Raw genomic sequence first — 21,516 nt, 5'->3', positions numbered from 1 at the left:
TGACACTGCTAATACCAAAATAGCATTCAAATAATGAGTAGACCTATCCGAATCACACTAGAATTCTCAGCAGAGACTATGAAAGCCAGAAGGGCTTGGATGGATATCATGCAGACACGAAGAGACCACCGATGCCAACCCAGACTACTATACCCAGTATATATGCAGCCATCCAGCCCTACAGAAGATACTAGAAGGAAAACCCCAACCCAATAATGTGAAATACACTCCAGAAAACACATTGAGGCCCACACCATGAGGGGAAGTCCATGCCTGACACTGCCTGGATGACCATGAACCAGAGTCAAGATAACCTAGAGACACACGATATCTGTAAACATGACAGACAAAAAGTGACAATGAAAGATACTATGCTATAATCATTGATGAGTGCCTAGCCCAGTTGTCATCAGAGAGACATCACGAGGCATCTCATGGGAACAGATGCAGAGACCCTTATCCAAACACAATGATGTATCCAGGGGAACCCCACAAATGAGGGAATATGTATTGTAGGAACCAGAGATATTAAGGACACAACAAGCACATGGCCCACTGAGTCAACTGAGTTCATAGGGGATCAGAGACTGAAGGACAAAAACATAAACATTCTATGAGTCTTGTGAGCTAGGTTGTTGGCATACACCTTATGATTATTATCCTGATTTCGTTGAGGGACTTCCAACAGTGAGAATGGGGGTGTCTCTGACTCTTTTTCCTGCTTTAGCTACACTTTCTCTCCTCATGTATTGCTTTGACCAACTCTGATGTGAGGGATTGTTCCTAGTTTTATTATAACTTGCTATGCCATCACATTTTTTTTTCATTGAAAATAAAATAAATGGAAAAAAAGCAGTGGATGAAGGAGAGGTGAGCTGGGCAGAGTTGGGCAGAGTAGTGGTGGATAGATTGTGTCTAGGAGGAGTGGAGGAAGAGGAAACTGCAGTTCAGATGTAGTGCATGAAACAACAACAAAAATAAAATGCTAAAACTAAATAAACTGTCAGCAGCTAGGGCTGTTGGTGAGCGCCTGCATTCCTAGCACTCAGGAAGTTAAAGGTAGGTGGATCTCTGTGCGTTCAAGCACAGGTTATTCTATAAAGAGAGCCTGGGACAGGAAAATTGTTCAGAAAAAAAATTATGTTTTCAAAGAAACAAAAAACTGTCAGCATTTTGTGTTTCATCTTTAGGAAATTTGTTATATGTCCCACTTTTTTATTTTTATTTTTTAATATTAGATACAGTTTATTAACTTTGTATCCCAGCTGTATCCCAGTCCCTCATTCCCTCCCTATCCTACCCTCCTTCCCTCATCTCTTTCCTACCCCTTTCTAAGTCCACTGATAGGGGAGGGCCTCCTCCTATTCCAACTGACCCTAGCTTATCAGGTATCATCAGGACTAGCTGAAATATCCTCCTCTGTGGCCTAGCAGTCTGATTCTCTCTTGGGAGGGGGGAGTTCAAAGAGTGAGCCACTGAATTCATGTCTAAAATAGTCCCTGTTCCACTTAGTATGGTACCCACTTGGATACAGAGCTCACATGGACTACATTTGAGCAGGGGTGGTAGGTTATATGCATACAAGTTCCTTGGTTGGAGAAACAGTCTCATAAAAGACCCCTGTGCTGATATATTTGGTCCTTGTATAGTTCCTGTCCTCTCCAGGTCACACTAACTCTCCCTTCTTTCATATGATTCCCTGTTCTCTGCCCAAGGTTTGGATATGAGTCTCAGCATCTGCTTTGATACACTGCTAGGTAGAGTCTTTCATTGGTCCTCTGGAGCAGGCTTCTGTCCTGTTTCTTGTTTTTGCCTATATCCATCCCATTGGTCTTTCTAAGTGAGGATTGATCATCTTACCTAGGTCCTCTTTCTCATTTATCTTCTTTAGGTGTACAGATTTTAGTTTGTTTATCCTATCTTATAGGTCTAGCATCCACTTGAAAGTGAGTGTATACCGTGTATATCTTTCTGCTTCTGGGACACCTCACTGAGGATTATCTTTCTGGATTGTTTTTTTTTTTGTTGTTCATGTTTACATTTTATGACTTCTTTGAATGGTCTAGAATTGAACCTGTCTGTTGTATAGCTTGTAAAGAGGTTTCCCATTTTATAAGCTGCTCCACCACCTAAAGAATGGATTGCAAAAGCATTTTAGTTTCATGTTGTAAGAACTGGAGTCTCACTGCTCAAGAGCTCAGGATTGTGCCCTTCCCAGGAACACTCATAGACCACAACTTGAGGCAAAAGCAAGCGTTTTATTTCAATTTCTATAGGGTCCCCCCTCCAAAGACAGGAGACAGCCCTAAATATGCAAAGGACAGGGTTTTATACCTGAAATTGAAACCACTTTTGCTCTATACATTGATTGTTCAGCAAGAATTGCATGAAGATAGTTTACACCTGGTTTTAGGTAGTATACAGCTGGTTGTACATAGTTTACAGGTGGTTGTAGATAGTTTACAGGTGGTTGTAGATAGTTGTTCTCAGAACAGTTGACCCTTTCCTTCAAGAGTTATCTACACCTGACTTCAATTCAAATAATCACTGTTGTTTTTCTCATTCCCAGGTGGTCTCTCACACCCCCCCTTTTTGCCTCAATTTTAACCCTAAAATTGTAGATCAACCTCATGGAGAGGTTGATACTCTTTCTGGAGCATCAGGACCTGAACTTCACTTATACTTTCCCTGACAAAGGGGTGTTCTGGTCTGAGAGTTTATTGTCCCTGATGAGTTTCAGTTTTAGTGGGTTGCTGTAGGCTTGGACTTTCCAGGTGTTGCAGGTTGATGAAGAGCAGGCTTAACGTGTGACACATGGACCCAAGCTGTGATGCTCTCTACTTTGGCAGTTGGGGTGGTGAGCACGATGTAATAAGGACCCTTCAACTGAGGTTCCAGATTCTGGCTGCCATGTCACTGCACATATACCAGATCTCCCACCTGGAACTGATGGGGCACCTCCAAGGACCTGGGCGCATATGCACTGTCAAACTTGCTCCATATTTCTTTCTGCATAAGCTGCAGTCCTTTTAGCCTGGACAAGTCAGAGTTACCACTAGTTATGTCAAGAGGGTCCCCAAGAAGAGTCAAGGTAGGAGAGCAGGAACCCCATATAGTAATTCAAAGGGAGTTAAGCCTAGTAGGGAGTGAGTATTTCTGACTCTAAAGAGGGCCAAGGGAAGAAGCACCACCCAGTCACCCCCAGTCTCCATTGTCAATTTTGTGAGAGTCTCTTTTAGAGTTCTATTTATTCTCTCTACTTGTCCTGAGATTTGGGGTCTATAAGCATGATGTAACTTCCAATCAAGTCCCAGAAATCTGGCCACCTCCTGGTTTACCTGAGCAAGGAAGGCTGGCCCATTGTCTGACCCAATTAGCTTTGGAATACCTTACTGAGGAAAAATGTCTTCCAGAATCTTTTGGTCACGACCATTGTGGTTTCTTTCTTTGTGGGAAAATCTTCCACCCATCCTGAAAAAGTGTCCACAAAAACCAGGAGATATTTATTGTCATACCTGTCTGGTTTAATTTCAGTGAAATCCACCTCCTAATGCATTCTGGGTCTACTTCCTCTTAGCCGCTTTCCTGGGCTCTGGAAATTCTTACCTATGTTTACTCTCTGGCAAGGTTCACATGTCCTAGTCACTCTCTCAGTTAGGATGGTGAGGTTTAGTATTCGGTACGGGTATTGGAGGGCAACTTCAGCCAATTTCTTTGCCCCCAAGTAAGTCCACTTATGCATCTGAGTTATCAATCTCTCAGCATCTTCCTGGGGTAGAATGATCTTACCTTTAAAGTCAATCCATGCCCCCACATTGGTGTTAAATATCCCATTTTTGCCATATTAACTTTAAGTCAGTTTCTGAGCAGTTTAGTCATTCTTCTCTGGGCAATTCAGCTGTTAATACCACTGGGGCAGAGTTTCCTCTAGCAGCTACTTTAGCCTCCTGATCGGCCATGTTATTCCCCTTTGGTGCCCTGGAAGTCTCGACCTTCTGCTGTCCTAGGAATTGAATAATGCTTACCTTGTTGGGCAGCAACAGTGCATTGAGCAAAGTCAGAATCTTGTTTTTATTTTTTATCTCTTTTTATTTTTTATCTCTTTACCAGCTGATGTTTGCAGGCCTCTCTGATGATAGATGGCCCCGTGCACATGGGCTGTTTATGAGGCGTACTGACTATCAGTGTAGATGTTTATCTTTTTACCCTTTTCCAGAGTTAAATCCTGGGTTAAAGCAATCAATTCAGCCTGCTGAACAGAAGTGCCCTCTGGCAATGCCTGGGCCCATATTACCTTATGTCCATCTACCACCACTGCCTCTGCCTTTCTCTTCCATTCTCAAAAAAAACTGCTCCTATCCATATAGTATGTCACCTCAGCTTTATGAAGAGGGTGATCTTTCAAGTCCTTGCACCATCCCTGTTCCTTTGCTAGAACGTGCAAACAATCATGCTCCAGGGGCTGGATTTCTAGATCCGTAAATAAGGTGGCAGGGTTTAGCTCCATAGCCAGTTCAAAGGTGACTCTATCATTATTCAAGTGCAAAGCCTGGTAAGGTGTCATGCAAGTGTTCGTGAGCCAGCAATCAGGTGGCTGCCTTATGACACTCTCAGGGGCATGAGGAGTATAGATGGTGAGGTCCTGTCATAGAGTCAGTTTGTCTGCATCTTTTACTAGTGCCACTACTACTGCTATTATTCGAAGGCAGGTTGGCCATCTTGCCACTACTGAATCAAGCGTTTTGGATAGATAGGCTACTGGTCTCTTCCAGGGTCCAATTATCTGTGTTAGCAACTCCTTGGCCATTCCCTGTTTCTCAGCCACATAAAGATGGAAAGGTTTGGTTACATCAGGGAGTCCCAATGCTAGGGCCGACATTAAGGCTTGTTTGATATTATCGAATGTGGCTTGTTCATCCTTTCCCCAGATGAAAGTCTTTGCCCTTTGTAAGGGCATACAGATGGGCTGCCATCTTGGCAAATCCTGCAATCCACAGCTGGCAAAACCCTGCTGTACCTAAAATTTCCCTCAGTTGTTTAGTAGTCCGTGGAGGGGGAATATGAAATACAGTCTCTTTTCTAGCCTCTGATAGCCATTTCTTTTCCTCTCTTAATATATATCCCTGATAACTGACCTGTTTCCTGCAGAGCTGGGCCTTTATTGCTGATGCTCTATATCCAAGGTCACCCAGCTCTTGTAACAGCTAGTTGGTGGCTTTAAGGCAGGTTTCTTTACAATTTGCAGCTAATAGAATGTCATCCACATATTGGGGAAAAGTTACCTGGGGATTGGTGGCTCGGAAGTGTGCCAGGTCCAAGTGTAGGGCTTCATCAAATATAGTAGAAGAATTTTTAAACCTTGAGGAAGTTGAGTCCATGTAAGCTCACCTGAGTCCCCTGAGTCTGGGTCTTTCCATTCAAAAGCAAAAATGTCTTGCCTGGTAGGGCTGAGTTGGAGACAAAAAAAATAAAATGTGTCCTTAAGGTCCAGGACCATATACCAAACCCTGTCAGGGGGAGGGGAACTCAACAGGTTATATGTGTTGGGTGCGGTAGGGTGTAAGTCCATGACCTGTTTGTTAACTTCTCTCAAGTCCTGTAGGCGTCAATAGTCATTGCATCCAGGCTTCTGAATTGGCAGCAATAGAGTATTCCAGGCAGAATAGCCCCTTCTGAGAACCCCTAGATCAAGGAACCTCTGTTTGTGAGGGTGGATCCTCACGGGTTATCTTAGACATTGGATATTGTTACACCGTGATTGGGGTAGCCTGAGGCTTCAGCTCTATCAGAACTGGAGCTGTTTCTCTGCTTTTCCTAGGCCATCTGTTTCAGCCCATGCCTGGGGAATCTCTGTAGCCACCAGTCAATGTCTTTTTCTGGACTTACCACCTTTTCAGAAAGGCGGCATTCATCTTCCAGTTGAATTGTCAGTACATGAATGGGATCTCCTTTATTGTCTGTCAAATGTGGGCCATCTGGTCTAAAATGGATATGGGCTCCTATCTTAGTTAGAATATCTCGCCCTAACAGCGGGTATGGGCATTCAGGGAGAACTAAGAATGAGTGGTATACCCGGTCCACTCCAACGTCCACCATTCTTCGGGTAGTCCATGAGTATTGTTTACATCCAGTGGCTCCTTGGACCGATGATTTCTTCTTTTTTAGCTTCAAAATCTTGTAACAGAACAGAATGCTGGAAGCCAGTGTCCACCAAGAAGTCGACTGGCTTCCCGTCCATCTTAAGGGTTACCCTGGGCTCTGGGTAAGGGGTCAAACTCTTTACCCCCCTAATCACTGTCATCATCCAGGGTTAGGACCTGGGTCTCCAGGGCTTGGGCATTCGGTTTTTCTGGCTTTTTCGTCCTTTTAGGACAATCCTTGATCCAATGTCCTTTCTCCTTGCAATATGCACACTGATCCTTAGACAGAGGGCCTCCTGGAGTCTGGAGGGTCTTAATCTTGACAGCAAGGATTTTGTCAAGGTGAAGGGTGCCCTCGTGTGGCCATTCAACCTGAAAAGTAGGCCACTCTGAGGAACAGAAAGTTTGCCATTTTCCCTTTTTAACTTCAACTGAAATGTTATGTGCCCTATATCTCACCTCTGAGAAATGATCAAGGGTGAGGGATAAGGGTGTAGTCACAGTTTGTCCCATAATAAAGTCGTCTGTCAAGAAAGTCAAAGAGGAAACACAGATAGAGACAAAGAGAACGAGACAGACAATTAGACAAGGATGCCCTTGAGGGTGGTACCACAGAACTCTGATTGAAAGGCTGCCTGGCGGCAGCCATCTCTAACAGGAAATAGATGGGAGGAGGAGCGTCCCAATCCTAGCCTCCCAAACCGGAGCGTCCTCCAGTTCCCAGTCAAGTGATAGTCTGATACGTCTGTCTATCACAATGAATGATCAGATGACTAAAAAAAGGTCTAGATAGGCGCCTAAACAGAAACAGATTGGTAAGACAGAAACAAGCAAAGCAAAACAGAAATTAGACTAACCTGTTTTGAGCTCAACCTCCGAACTCAGTCTGATGAGGGTTGGGGAAGGGGCACGCCCTTTCCCGGTCAAACGCACCAAAAATGTAAGGCCTGGGGTCTCACAGCTCAGGAGTTCAAGATTGCGCCCTTCCCAGAAATCCCCACAGACCACGACTCCATGCAAAAGCAAGAGTTTTTTGTTTGTTTGTTTGTTTGTTTTTTGTTTTTCCAATCATGATACGGTCACCCCTCCAAAGACAGGAGACGACCCCAAGCATGCAAAGCACAGGATTTTTATACTTAAAAATCTGGCCACTTTTGCTCTATACATTGATTGGTCAGCAAGAATAGCATGAAGATAGTTTACAGCTAGTTGTTTGCAGTTTTTGGCCATTTGTGAGTTTTCTCAAAACAATTCACCCTGCCGTTATTTTTTAAAACCTATCTCGGAGCAGTTCATCCTGCCTTTTGAGAGCTACGTGGCTCTGGCTTTAATTCAAAGATGGGAATAGTCACAGCTGTTTTTTATTTTATAGTTGTTTGCATTCTCAGGTGGTCTCTCAGATGGAGATGAAGAGAGAGAGAGAAGGAGACTGCAGGACATGATAGCGGAAGAGAGAGAAGGGGGCACCCCAACAGAGAAGGGGGAGAGCGCAAGAAGGCAATAGCAAGAGGGCGAGAGGCCAAGAGAGAGACAAAGTGGGCAGGCAGATCCTTTTAAGGAGCAAAGTAACCACACCTGCCCTCCCTGGCAGTCAACACGTAATGACATCACAGGTTGCTAGGAAAGCCAGAAACAGGTGCCTAAATACTAAGAGTTGGCATAGGCCTTTAATCCCAGTACTCTGCCAGGCAGAAGCAGGCCAGTCTCTGTGAGTTCAAGGTCAGGCTGGTCTACAGATCTAGTCCAAGATAGCCAAGGCTAAAAGGAGAAACCCTCTCTCAAAATACCAAAATATTCATATGTATAATTAATATATTCTCACTAAATATAGTAATATAAACCAATATATTTAATAAATATGTTATATATTAATATATACATTTTGTTTTAATCATATGTATATGTTTCAATTTATGTTTTAATCATATAGATATATTATTGAAATAAAAAATCTGAGCCAGGCTTTGTGGCACATATCTCTAATCCTGTCTCTCTAGGAGACACAAGCATGCTGCTGTGTAAGTTCAGTGTCACCCTGGTCTACAAAGCAAGTCCAGGACATGCATGGCTAGAGAGAAACATTGTCTAAAAAAAACAGGCTAGATGTGTGGCTAGATATATCTGAAATCACATAGTGTGACAAGGCTATAAGAAAGTCTTACGAGGCATGGTGACACACATCCATAGTCCCAGCACTTGAGAGGCAGATGAAGGTAGGTCTCTGTGAGTTCAAGGTCAGCCTGGTTTACAAAGAGAGTCCTGGATTGGCAATGATGCACTGAGATACCATGTCGCAAAAATAAAACATTAAATTAAATTAAAAAAATCAAAGCCTGGATTGTTGGCAAATGCCTCTAATACTAGCACTATGACTGGCAGAAGGAAATGGATCTGTGTTAGTTTAAGGCCTGCCTGGTCTAGAAAGTATGACAGGTCAGTCAAGGCTATACAGAAAATCTCTTTCTCAAAAAACAATATCCTGGGATGTAAACAAAAAAACCTTCTAGTATCTGAAGGTTGTTTCTTTTTTTTAACTTTTAAAAAATTTATGTTTTTGTAAATTACAGTTTATTCACATTGTATCCATGCTGTGGCTCCATCCTTCATCCCCTCCTTTATTCAACCTCCTAACTTCCTCCTATTTCTGTCCTAAAGTCCACTGATATGGGAGGTCCTCCTCCACTTTCATCTGACCCTAGCCTATGAGATCTCATCAGAACTGGCTGCATTGTCCTCTACTGTGGCCTGCTCCCCCATCAAGGGGAGGTGACCAAAGAGCCAGACACTGAGTTCATATCAAAGACAGTTCCTGTTCCCATTACTAGGAAACTCACTTGGAGACTGAGCTGCCATGGAATATATCTGGGCAGGAGTTGAAGAGGTTCAAGGTTATCTCCATGCATGGTCTTTGGTTGGAGTATCAGTCCTAATGCTCTCCTTGTGGAACTCCTGCCCCCTCAAAAGTCTTCCTTAGTCATCAGGGAAATACAAATCAAAATGAACCCAGGATATCACATTACACCTATCCGAACAGAAAAGATCGAAAACTCAAGTGACAACACATGCTGGAGAGGATGTGTGAAAAGGGGAACACTCCTCCATGTCTGGTCATGATGTAAACTTGTACAACCACTTTGGAAATCAATGTGGTAATTTCTCAGAAAATTAGGAATAGTGCTACCTCCAGATCCAGCTATACCACTCCTAGGTATATATCCAAAATTTGATCAAGTGTACAACAAGGACATTTGCTGGACCATGTTTGTAGCTGCTTTATTTGTAATAGCCAGAAGCTGGAAACAACCCAGGTCCCACTCCATTGAGGAATGGATATAGGAATTGTGGTACTTTTACACATGGGAATACTACTAAGCATTTAAAAATAAGGAAATCATGAAACTGGCAGGCAAATGGTGGGATCTAGAAAAGATCATCCTGAGTGAGGTATCCCAAAAGCAGAAAGACACACAGGGTATTTACTCACTCATAAGTGGGTATTAGACATATAATACAGGATAAACATACTAAAATCTGTACTCCCTAAGAATCTACTAAAAATTTTTTTTTATCTGTTTTTCATCATAGCCTTGGAGGAAGTAAATTATTTACCATGTTCACTTATAACGTAAAGGAGGAAGTCACCAATTGTGGTTGTGTTCTATATTTTGAAACATTGGAGTAGGTATTGAAGTTTGATGTATGTGTATCAAATCCAATCACAGAAGTTTATTAGGTAAATCTGTTATTCTTTCTGTGGCTGCTGTTGATCTAATGGATTTCCACTTGCTGATAGGTATTTTTCTGCTGAAAAGTATAGAATGGGATTCCCATCATCTATGTGATCCATTGCTTATTTATACCATGTGGTATGTGATCATGCTTTTCAATGAAGGGCCTCTGAGAAAGCATGGTGCTTTTGTTTTTCATTTTCACAAATTCCTTTAAGATGTTTGTTTTCAAGCCTGATTTGGATGTCAGTAATTAGGCAAAGCTGCATTTGAAGTCTTGATTCTCATGTCAGCTTTCTGAGTACACGTCCAAGGGTGGAAGATGTTCCCCCAATGTGTTCTATTTTTACCAACATTAATGTTAAAATGCTTAATAGTGTATATGTATGTATGTATATATGCATATATATATATGAATATATATATACACACATATATATGTTATTTGAAGTTCCATTCTTCTTATGTTCCCATTAGTTACTACATGACACATAATGTTGAAGTACTGCCTTCTGAGAGAATTATCTAGAGGTGCTGAATAATGTAACAGCAATGATATTTATTTCAAAACACCATGTTGTGTGTGTATGTGTAATCTGACTATGGGTTCTTAGGCCATGACAAATGTATGAAGACTTGGTGACAGCTTTGTGGGGTTTATTTTAGTCATTGTTATATGTTCAAAGTCATGTTGCCAGTTTTGCTTACCACAGACATTCCCCACTGAGTTCATTGATACTCAAATAAACTTAATTGAAATATTACATCAGTAAAATATTGTCTTCTATCCAGATTATAAACCTATTGTCCTATAAGGATGGAAGAACATGAAATAATAATAATAATAATAATAATAATAATAATAATAATAATAATAAATGCTATTTACATATTAAAATGATATAATGCTGTCATTTTTTTTGGAATGTGTTAGTTCATTCTTAGGAGTAAAGACTTATTCATAAAACTGTCTCAGATCTACAAGTGAATGTCAGAGAGTTGTCTCAGTGGGAAGAGTTGGTTGTTTCTAAGCCTGATGATTTGAGCTCAATTTCTGGGTAGCCAATATTACTCCTATAGAATTTTTCTAATATTTCTATACTTGGGCCTTTGTATGTACAAATTCACACACCAGCACATACATAAATCATTTTTAAACCTAAATAAGGGCCAGTTCTTTCACTGGTCAAAAGACTCTTTGGGTTTCATGTTGAAAACTCATATATGGGATGTAAACAGATAGTAAACAGCAATAAGTTGTCCTCTCATGGCACATACATACTCAAACATTTTTCAATGGATGAAATTAAAGCAAAGGAGAAAACCCACTTACTGACAACATCAGAAATGATTTTGCATTTGTAAATAAATGTAGAATTTGAAGACTTATTACTGTTCATTAAAAGAAAAAAAATGTTACCTGTGTACATCTTATTTTATCCATTCATTCCTTGATTCAAGAATAAGTCATTAAAAATATCTTAGCTTTGCTCAGAGATGCATCCCTGTTATCGTAGACCTGGGAGTCCATGGAAACCTAATCTTTCTGAGATTATGGTCAGCTTGATACACACAATTAGCTCTCTTTTGTGTTTGTTCCTTCATTTATTTGTTTGTTTTTTAGACAAAATTTCCTTGTGTAGTCTTGGCTGTCCTAGATCTACTTTGTAGACCTGGCTGGCCTCAAATTCAAGTCTCTTCTTCCCTGAGTGCTGGGATTACAGGTGTGTGCCACCATGCCCAGCTCCAAACCTGAGTTCTAAAACAGGCATGGCTATGTAGAAATATCATGTATTTAAATGATCCCCCAAAATGTACTTTGTATCTCAAATTATAGTTTTTTTTCCCCCTCAGGGATAGTGTCCACAGAGCTGCGTCCTGGTACTGTTACTGTTCCTGGTCCTGGTCCTGGTCCTGGTCCTCAGAGCCTAGCTCTTGGCCCAGCTGTGGCCCACAAATTCTGCTGTCAAGCACTGGCCCTGATGGGCTTTTTTTTCTGGGGCTCAATCTATCCCAGTAGACGCCCTGCACACCAACTACACACCTGGCAGCATCTTCTATAAATGGATGCACATGCCCAACTCGCAGAAAACTCTCGACACAAACAGGCTCCATACCCCTTGGCTAAGCCACCTACTGTGGGCCGATGGGGAGGCCCCATCTCTGAATACATCACTTAAGTTGAGTAAGCAACACCTTTTTAATAATAATAGTATGAAACCAACAACAATAACACAAGAGTGAAAAACAGCAATTTAAAAATATATAAAATTAAGGGAATCTTTTCTCTAAGGGGAGCAGGCGCAGGGTGCAGTTCAGCCGGCAATTGTACCAACTATATGTCTACCTCGGGCAGCGAGGACAGGAAATTGGGTGCCCCCAAGTGCACTACAGTGGAGAAAACAGTAGCTCATCAGCCAAGTCCACAAGGCCCTGTGCATCCTCTGATACTAAAGCCAGAGGTTTCACTGGTCCAGCTTCTGGCAAGACTGGGGATCCTGCAGCCATGGGATCCAAGAGCTCAGCATCCTCTTGGGGCTTAGCATCTGCCCCCAAAGCCAGGCTCCGTTTCTCCTGTGCCACCAAGGTGTCTTGCATGGGCAGCTCTGCAGTTGAGGTCCCAAGTAGCCCTGGATCTGAGCAAAAAAAGGGGTGAGCCATCATCTGGGATAAGGGAGCAGCCTGAAGGCACGCAGAATGGGGTGAGCTAAGCCAAGATGGCCTCTCCATGCCAGAGAAGGCACAGTCCCCTCTCCTACCCGCAGGACAGTCGATTTGACAGTCTTCCTCCTCTGCTTCCTTGGCCAGAGCTTCAGGACACTTCCCCTGTGGGACACGGGGTTTGAATCAGCTGCTACCTCACTAGGCGCCTCCCTCCGGTCCTCATCCTCCTCCTAATTCTCCTCCTCCTTCTCAGGCTTCAGCTTATCTAGGGCTTATCCATTACCCGGAGGATCTCCCCAGATTGGCAGTCCAACTCTTCAGTGGGCACATGGATCCTGGCATAGTCCAGCAGCCGTCTCACGATGGCAAGGTCTGGGGGCCCCAGAGAAATCCTGGGAGAATTTCTGCAGCCACTGGGACAAGAACGAGAAGATGGCACTGTGGGTGAGAGCAGGGCAAAGGGACACTGTGTCGGGAGTCTGGCCTCTCTTTGGAACTGTGGGGGGGCATTGGTATCCCCCAGGACCTTTCCTTTTTTGTCTCTCCCTCTGCTGATCAAAACCTAGGAGCCCAGTGGGAAACCTCTGTCCTCTACCAGCAGGTTAGGTCGTGAGGACAGTCCCTAGGTAGAGAACCCCAAAGGTGAGGCTCCTGGCCAAAATTGGCCCTCCACCCTGGCCTTAAACGCCCCTTCCTGCTCACCACCCCCTCCACCCCAAGCCTACTCATGTCTTTGTCTGCTTTTCCGCCTGAAGGATCTATACCTGTGACAGTTCACGGTGGTGATACCCCTACTGCCCCGTGTCCCCAAGCCACCCAGACATCTAGAAGGAACTATTAGAATCTTCCCAGGGATGGGTGTGGGGGTGCTAGGGGCTCCATCCATAACAAACACCGCAAATGGGGTCCAGAATCCTTTACACAAACGGGGAAAGGTCGCTCAGGGCATGAGAAATGGTGGTGTGTGAGATTCCCTGGGGAAGGTGAATGGCACCTGTGAGAGCCCCACCCTGCCACAATCACCCATGTTTGGCCATGTCACTTTAAGGGGTCTGGCCTGGGACTCAGGATGCTGGGACTCACACGTCCGGTTCTGTGAGGGCACAGGGCACTGGCCCTGGGAAACAGCAGGAGAAGATCTGAGAGCTGGCTAGATCCCTGGTGGAACCACTCTCCTGCCTTTTCAGCATCAGGTCCAGAACCAACCAGATGGTGGCAATCTTTGGATAAAGGGCCAGAAGGTGGGCAAATAGGGAATCATCTGCTTCACATAGTCCATGTGATCATTGCTGAGCATGAGGATGCCATAAAGGAAGGCTCACTACCTTTCGCTATGAGGAAGGACCAGGGCAGGAGGGAGGCTTTAAGTGTGCAAACCCCGAGGGGCACCAATGACCACTTTCCCTACACCTAAGCGGGAAGCAGGCATGAAAAGCGTTCCTCAGTGTCCCAACAGGAACACTCTTCCAGGCTGCGATCGCGGTGGATGGGGGGTGGGGTGGACCAGAAAGCTTCCCTGCTGCAGGACAGCCCTGGTTACCTTGGTCTCCCAGTGGGGAACAGGCCAGAAATGTGTCAGGGAGCGTACCACATGTCTCCAGCAGCGGCACAGGCGACCACCGCTGTCTTCTCTGAGACCTGAGCCCGTGGAGGTCTGGAAGCAGAAGAGACTCATCTCTCCAGCTCCTTTGGACCGGCTGGTCTGTCCAGGCTGCTGTTGCTGCTGCTGGCCTCCCGTTACCTGGCAACCAGGGTTCCGAGTTCCATCCGGAACCGGGCTGAGGAAGAGTGGTCACTTCCTGGAGTCACCCTGACAGAGCCTCCACATCCTGGGCTCTCCCTGGGGACCACCAGCCCTGCAAGCTCTGCTGATTAAACCATCAACAGTTCCAGAGAGAAATGATGGAGAAGTTGCCTCCCGTCACCACTAGAGGGCATAGAGGCACATGAGAGGGTGCAAGGATGAAAAGAACAGCAGCAGCAGAGAGGGATGGCTACCATCCCTCTTCAATCTTTTATTATTATTATTATTATTATTATTATTATTATTATTATTATCATTCCTTTCTTCTTCCCTAGTATACTGCAAACAAATTCACCTTCTTTCATCTCCCCTACTGAACTAAAATGTTCTCATCTCTCAGCCTTTGAATATGTAAGTTCTTTATCTTTTCTGGGGTGTTAGGTACCTCTTGCTTTCCGTTAGGTTTCATAGTAGAATTTATAGTGATGTATACATTTCTATGCATGGTCTATAGGTTTGATTATGGTGGATTAACCCACAAGGCTGTAAGCTTATAGAGAAAGAATGGTGTTTTCATGAATCATTTTCTGTGTGCTCAGGATTTAGCACAGTATTGGGTACCTAATTCACAATAACTATCTGTGGAAGGACAAATAACCTTTTAATCAGTAAATTCCTTTAATAAAGTCTTCATAATCTGATAGTAATACAGAATTCCCACCTCAAGGATGGGAGCATATAGCATTTTATTTGTTAATGCCAGCCATTGGGCCACCTGTAAAAATCATTTCCTAAATTCTTTTTCCTGAATTCTTGTTCTGTTACTGCTGTTACTAGGACAGCCTCCTCTATGCCTGTTGCCTTCTGTGTTCTCTTTAATTTATCCCATAACAAGATACTTCCTTTAAGCTTTAGTGAGCTTTAGCATCTGGCTTCATTATATCCAAAGACTATCTGTTTCTGCCTGTTTTGTACAGAAGGCAGGAATACAACTCAGAGGTAGAACATTTGCTTCACATATAGGAGGTAAGGAAGGAGGAGGAAGGGGAGGAGAAAAAAAGGAGCAGGAGAAGTGAAACATTGTTTTTCTTTATGCAGATGCACTTCCTTCAATACAGGGGTTAACAGTCTTCTTTTCTCTGCATTCCAAATAAGGTAGAAATTCCAGATACAGCAACAGTGATATTTATTTGGTGTTAGTTTTTAACCTGGTCCTTCTCCTGACATTTACTCTGTAACTGCTTTATATGTAGTTGGTTTTATGTACATGTTCATTTTCTGGGAAGAATAATTTTTTTTCATTAGGTTTTATGAGAAGTCATATCCTCAGAAAGTGTCCTGAGCTTTTAATCCTACCATACTTATCCCTAGGAGACCATATCTTCAAAGGTGATTATATCCTCTTTGTACATCATTTGATGTTATGACTTCAGGATGCATCTCGAACCTTGTTTACAAGAGAATGTTATAAACAAGTCTTAAACTTAACAGACATTTGTGCCTCATGAAAAAATTTTCATCATAAAATGTCCTGTCTGAAAAGAAGATCTGAGAACATTGTAAAATGCACTCTGTTACTTTCATTTTAGTCATTAACATTATTAGTACTATTTACAGTTTTTCATTATTTTGTTAGAGACCCAAATATGATGACTCTGGTGTAAGAGACTGTGTACACACTGTTAACTAAAAAAAATAAAACCACACATTCAAAACAAGTAAAACCTCCAAATATTGATAAGAATTAGGTTTAGATTTAGTGCCCAAAAATAATTCAGTTGAAATGTGGGAAAGATATTGAAAGACCATTATTCAGCAAGCGTTTAGAGTATATATGTAAATATGATGAAAGGATGTACACATAAACACAACCTAAGAATATAATATAGGATAAACCTACTAAAATCTGTACATCTAAAGAAACTAATCAAGAGGGAGGACCCTGACTAAAATGCTCAATCCCTATCCCGAAAGGCAAAGAGGATGGACATTAGAAGAAGAAGAAAACAAGAAACAAGTTAGGAACCTGCCACAAAGGGCCTCTAAAAGGCTCTGCCCTGCAGACTATCAAAGCAGATGCTGAGTCTTATGGCCAAACGTTGGGCAGAGTGCATGAAATCTTATGAAAGAAGTGGGAAATAGTAAGATCTGGAGAGGACAGGAACTCCACAAGGAGAGCAACAGAACCAGAAAATTTGAACACAGGTTTCTTTCCAGAGATTCATACTCCAACCAAGTACCATGCATGGAGATAACCTAGAACCCCTGCACAGATGTAGCCCATGATAGTTTAGTCCAAGTGGGTTACATAGTAATGGGAAGAGGGACTGCCTCTGACATAAACTTATTGGCCTGCTCTTTGATCACCTCCCCTGATGGAGGAGCAGCCTTACCAGGCCACAGAAGAAGACAATACAGCCACTCCTGATGAGATATGATAGACTAAGATCAGAAGGAAAGAGAGGGGAACCTCCCCTATCAATGGACTTGGGAAGGAGCATGCATGAAGAAGGAGAAAGGAAGGTGGAATTAGGAGGGGAGAGGGGTTATAGGAAGATACAAAGTGAATAAAGTGTAGTTAATAAAAGTTAAAAAAATAAAAAATATTTAACACAAAAAAATAAATAATAAAAAAATTCTTGAGCACACACACAAAAGGTGGAATTTCATTAAGCAGGATATTTTTTTTTCCTTTTTGTTTTCTTGCCAGGAAAAGTTTGAATATGTTTCTCCCCTCTCCTCTTTTTTGTTCCTGTCCCCTTCCACTCCTGCCTTCCTTGCTCAGTGTGAATTTACAAACATTGCACTTGAATGGATGCAATTCTGATTCTGCGAAAGCATTGCCAAAAGGACCCCTGAAGCCTCACTTCTAAACCTTGAACCCCAAATGCATTCTAGCTATTTTTTTTCTTGCACTGGTGATGCAACTCATTTTCTGGGGGGGGGGGGGTCGATATCCAGACATGGTGAATTCCTCATCTACCCCTCCCCTTTCCCCATGCTTATGTCCTTTAGCACTTTGGGAAGCACATTGACAGAGGTTCCCCACCCATGCAAACCACAATCATACATGTGCTTTCTAAGATTTTCTAACAATTTTTTTCTAGTTGCCAGTCTGTTACCTCGCCTAAAAAATACTCAGCTTGGTTCTCAGGTAACAATCTCTTAAGTGCAGCCAGGCTAATAAGGCAAGTGTCAAAGCACTCAGATGGGTATTCTTCGCACATTGCCAGTAAACTGGCACAGACCCAGGAGCCCAGTGGAGTCAAGCCTTCCCCATTTGGGTTCAGTTCACTTCCTTATTGAAGCCACCTAAGGCTCAAAAAAAAAGTTTGAGGGATTGAAGGTGTAGCTCAGTTGATAAGAGGCAGAGCAGAAGGATCAGACATTCAAGGTCATCTTATAGCTCTTTAGTTTCAGGCCAGACTAGGCTACAGAGAACCCTATCCAAATAATAATAATATTAATAACCACAATACGTTTTATCTAAGAGCATATTTGGCGATCATTGTTCGAAGACAGAGCTAACCTCAAGTCACCTACTTTCCTCAGAGAGGAAGCAAGGAGGCAACGAGGTCCGGCCTGGCAGGATTTTCTGCACATAGAACCCTCAAGATTGGTAGAGGCTGGAGAGAGGAGTTCAGCTTATGAGACATATCCTGGCTGTGAGCCAACATCTGGCTGTCCTTGATTTGGATAGACTGGCCCAGGGAAATGAAAGTAAGACCTGATGTGGCTCAGGCCCAGATGGAAATTCATGACAGGTAGGTCACATCCTCAGAGAGACTGACAGAGGGTGCATTGACAGTTAATCCAGCGATGAAGTGAAAGGAAGGGCGAAGAAAGGACAGAAGCCAGACAAACTATAGTGAAGATGGTGCAGACAAACCACCACCTTAGTGGGGCTGCTGCATTGACTGTCATGGGACCCAGAAGGCCCTAACGAGGGCCAGTTCATCAAGATGTAGCCCTTTCTATATCCATATCTCAAGCCCCTACCAGAAGCAGAACCTGGAATCTGTCCCCTGCCCCAGGTGGAACTCAGAACTCCTCTTCTAGGAAGATTCCCAGAATAAGTGACCTCAGTGCAGCCATTTATCCCCTTGGTTCAAAGTTCATGGTTTATTCTGGAGAGTGATAACTGGGCTGAGCCAGCAGTGCTCAACCCAGGCCTTGCTTTGAGCAATGTCCATGGGACACAGTGGCCAACTGGCTTTGTGTGTGGTCTCAGATCTGGTAGGAATGTTGGAGATCTGCTGGCCAGGATATGAATCAGACAGAGCTTATCTGTGTCCAGATCACTAAGACTTGAGGCTAGCAGCTGGGTAGATCATATCTTTAACTTCAGGGACCTTCTAGGAAACTTGCCTGCAGAGCTATGCCTTGTTTCCCTATTTGGCTCTAGAAGGGAAGAAAGTGAACTCAAGGATCCATGAAGATTACAAATCAGAGGCAAAAGTGTTTGAGCTGATTCATCATGAATTAGCACATACCTCTGGGTGGGGGCAAGAATTTTCTTCTTCACCCTTGATGAGAATGATGACCCCAGCCAGAAAAAATACAGCCCTCTCACCCACAGCGCTGACTTTCAAGTTTGGGCTCTAAAGCTTCCCACCTTTAGTATGACTGGGCAATATACTTCCAATCTTTGAACTTTACTTTGATACATGAGAACCCCAGTTCGGGAGCATGTATAAGATCAAAAGAGACAGCAAGTAGCACACATGTAGTACTAGTGTTCTCCCTGTCAGTCAATCCTTATGTTTGCAAATGGGTGAATGAAGGTAGTCAGGCCAATTCTCAGGTCACAGCCTTATAAGGATATAGCATTATGAGGAAAACAGAACTATCTGTCTTCCTAATTTTGGCTATTCCTGTATTTCCAAATAGGAATGTGAGTTCTCAATCTTCAGATAACTACCCTCTCCAAACCCTAATTTTCAATTCAGCTGTTTCCAGCTTTGCCCTTATTATGAAATCTTGCTAGCCAGGACCTAACCCTTCCAGGTATACTCTGCATGAAGAGGTAGGGATCAAGGCTCAGCCAGGTGCTAAGCTGGCAGGGGGCAAGGCCCATTTGAGGCCACAGCTCCCCAAGCCTAAGGTCTAGGTTAGCCACGTGTCCCGCCTGTCCCCCAGTTCTTGCAGCTCTATCCTGAAAGCGCAGACCAGCACCCTGGGGTGTAGTCTCTCAAGGAAAAGGATTCCTCTAACCCAAATTGTTCTGGCTTTCTTTTCCTTCTCACTGCATGAGCCCTAAGCCAGGAAATAGGGCAGCGGAAGTCCTGCACCAGTCTAATCTCTCGACACCGATCTCCGAGATGCCTGGCCACAAGGGACCTCTACCCTTATCCCTATACCCACAGGCAAGCTTCTGGGCAGGCCTTATCTTAGAAGCCAGCACGCTGGAGGAAAGAGAAGCCTCCAGGGCAGAGCAGGCCCCGACAGACCCTTAGTGTATAAAATGCTGGAGCTGGCTTTGGCTGTTCAGTGGTTTATTGGTGACACTAGGCAGGAGAGCTCCAGCGTTACCGCTCCTGGTGTCTCATCGCAGTGAGTCTTGGACTTGGGGGTTTTGCCAGGGTCAGCCAGACATCTCAAACTTTCTCCTATTGCTTGACAACTTACTCCTTCAGCAGATAGGGACCGCTGTCCTCCAGCGTGTTGGGGAGTGGGGTGTGGCTTTGCCAAATCCCCAAAGCTTGGAGACCTGGACAAGTGGATCCCACAGGGATCCACTGTAGAGCACACCTCATGTCCCAGGTCTAACTCATGCACCCTGCTCTATCTCACCTGAAATCTGTGGGCCAGGATCCTAGGACTTGAGTTGGAGACCTCTGGAAGCCTGGCACTCCGGCTTCCTTTGCTTTGCTTGTCACCAACCTGACCAGCCCAAAAGCCTCTGGGTGCCTCTCTGCTCCAAGAAGAGAAAATCAGCAGAACCAGGCAGAGCGCCGCCAAGATGCTCCCCCTCCTGCCACTGCCCTTCCTTCTGCTCCAGGGCTGTGCAGCTGGCCCGTTTGAAAACCCTCAGCTTCTTGCTCCTTTCCAGGGTATCTGAGCATCTGCACAGAATGAAGCTGGTTTCCATCATCCTGATGTTTCTGGGTTCACTCGCCTTTCTAGGCGTGGATGCTGCACAGCCAGAGTCCTTGCAGTGAGTTTGGGGCAGTGCTTTCTTCATTCCTAATACATGGCAGTCATGGAACAATGAGTGATGGCCTGGAGGGGTTAGAAGGAAGTGGAGATGGGAGCTGGCCGGGACATCACTTGAACTCAAGCCAAACACACCTGCTTGTGTTTTCTAGGTGGGATAAGCTGGCACTAAGTAGTGGAGAGATGGAACTGCAGGCATCCAGCAGCGATTCCTCAGAACTCACTGGTGGGGAGACAGTTCCTATGGAGACTTTTGTTCTGGACCAGGAGAAGGAGAGCACATCTAAAACTCCACAAGCCAGGTAACTACACCCTCTGCAGAGGATGTGCCCTTTCGACTACCCAGGCCCCGGGAGGATTGTCCAGGCCAGACTGCAGCTCTGGTGGAGGGAGCAGGTCCCAGGTCCCTCAGGTTCTGTTTGGCCCTGGTCCGAGGTGCTTAGGGCCAAAGCCCTGGTTGGTTAAGTTTCAAGTGTCCTTCCTTCTCTGCAGCACTCCAAGCTCAGCCCACTTTCGAGTCAAACGCTACCGCAAGATGATGAACCCTGGCTCCCACAACTCTCGATGCCGCTTTGGGACCTGCATGTTGCAGAAATTGGCCCAACAGATCTACCAGTTGACAGACAAAAGGAAGGACCCTGTTGCCCCCAAAAACAAGATCGGCCCTCAAGGCTATGGCCGTTGATGCCGGCGTTCCCTGCCAGAGGTCCTCCAGGCCCCATCTGTGATGTCCTCCCAAGAGCAGACACAGGCAACCGCAGCCTCCGGGACCCACTGAGTCATCCCTAAGCGCTTTAGGATTTAGTTAAGGGTGGCAGCATTGAACAGTTGGGGTACTTTCCCTTTGGCACCTGCTTTGCACCAGGGAGGACTGAGACAAACCTGCAGAGATCTGCCTGGCTGCCCCTAACGGAGGTAGAGGAACCCAAGATCAAGCCAGGCTCACCACACACACTGAGAAGTACAGACTGTTACTCTTCAGGCAGGGTTCTGAGCCGCTGCCTAGCCTGCTCAGAAACTGGTTTCTCACGGGGAAAATAAGCCTCATTACTACTTGAACTTTCCAAAACCCAGTGAGTAAAAG

The 21,516-nt window shown here is 44.3% G+C and overlaps 1 pseudogene; it reads left to right on the top strand.

Annotated features, from left to right (window-relative positions):
• Window positions 1-20,350: 20,350 nt before the first annotated feature.
• LOC132650752 (pro-adrenomedullin-like) lies at window positions 20,351-21,210 on the top strand (annotated as a pseudogene).
• Window positions 21,211-21,516: the final 306 nt, after the last annotated feature.

Source organism: Meriones unguiculatus (assembly GCF_030254825.1).
Source record: "Meriones unguiculatus strain TT.TT164.6M chromosome 13 unlocalized genomic scaffold, Bangor_MerUng_6.1 Chr13_unordered_Scaffold_33, whole genome shotgun sequence".
In the NCBI taxonomy this organism is placed as follows: domain Eukaryota; kingdom Metazoa; phylum Chordata; class Mammalia; order Rodentia; family Muridae; genus Meriones; species Meriones unguiculatus.
The sequence above is the reverse complement of the archived record's forward strand: the minus strand, read 5'-3'. Positions and strand labels throughout refer to the sequence as shown.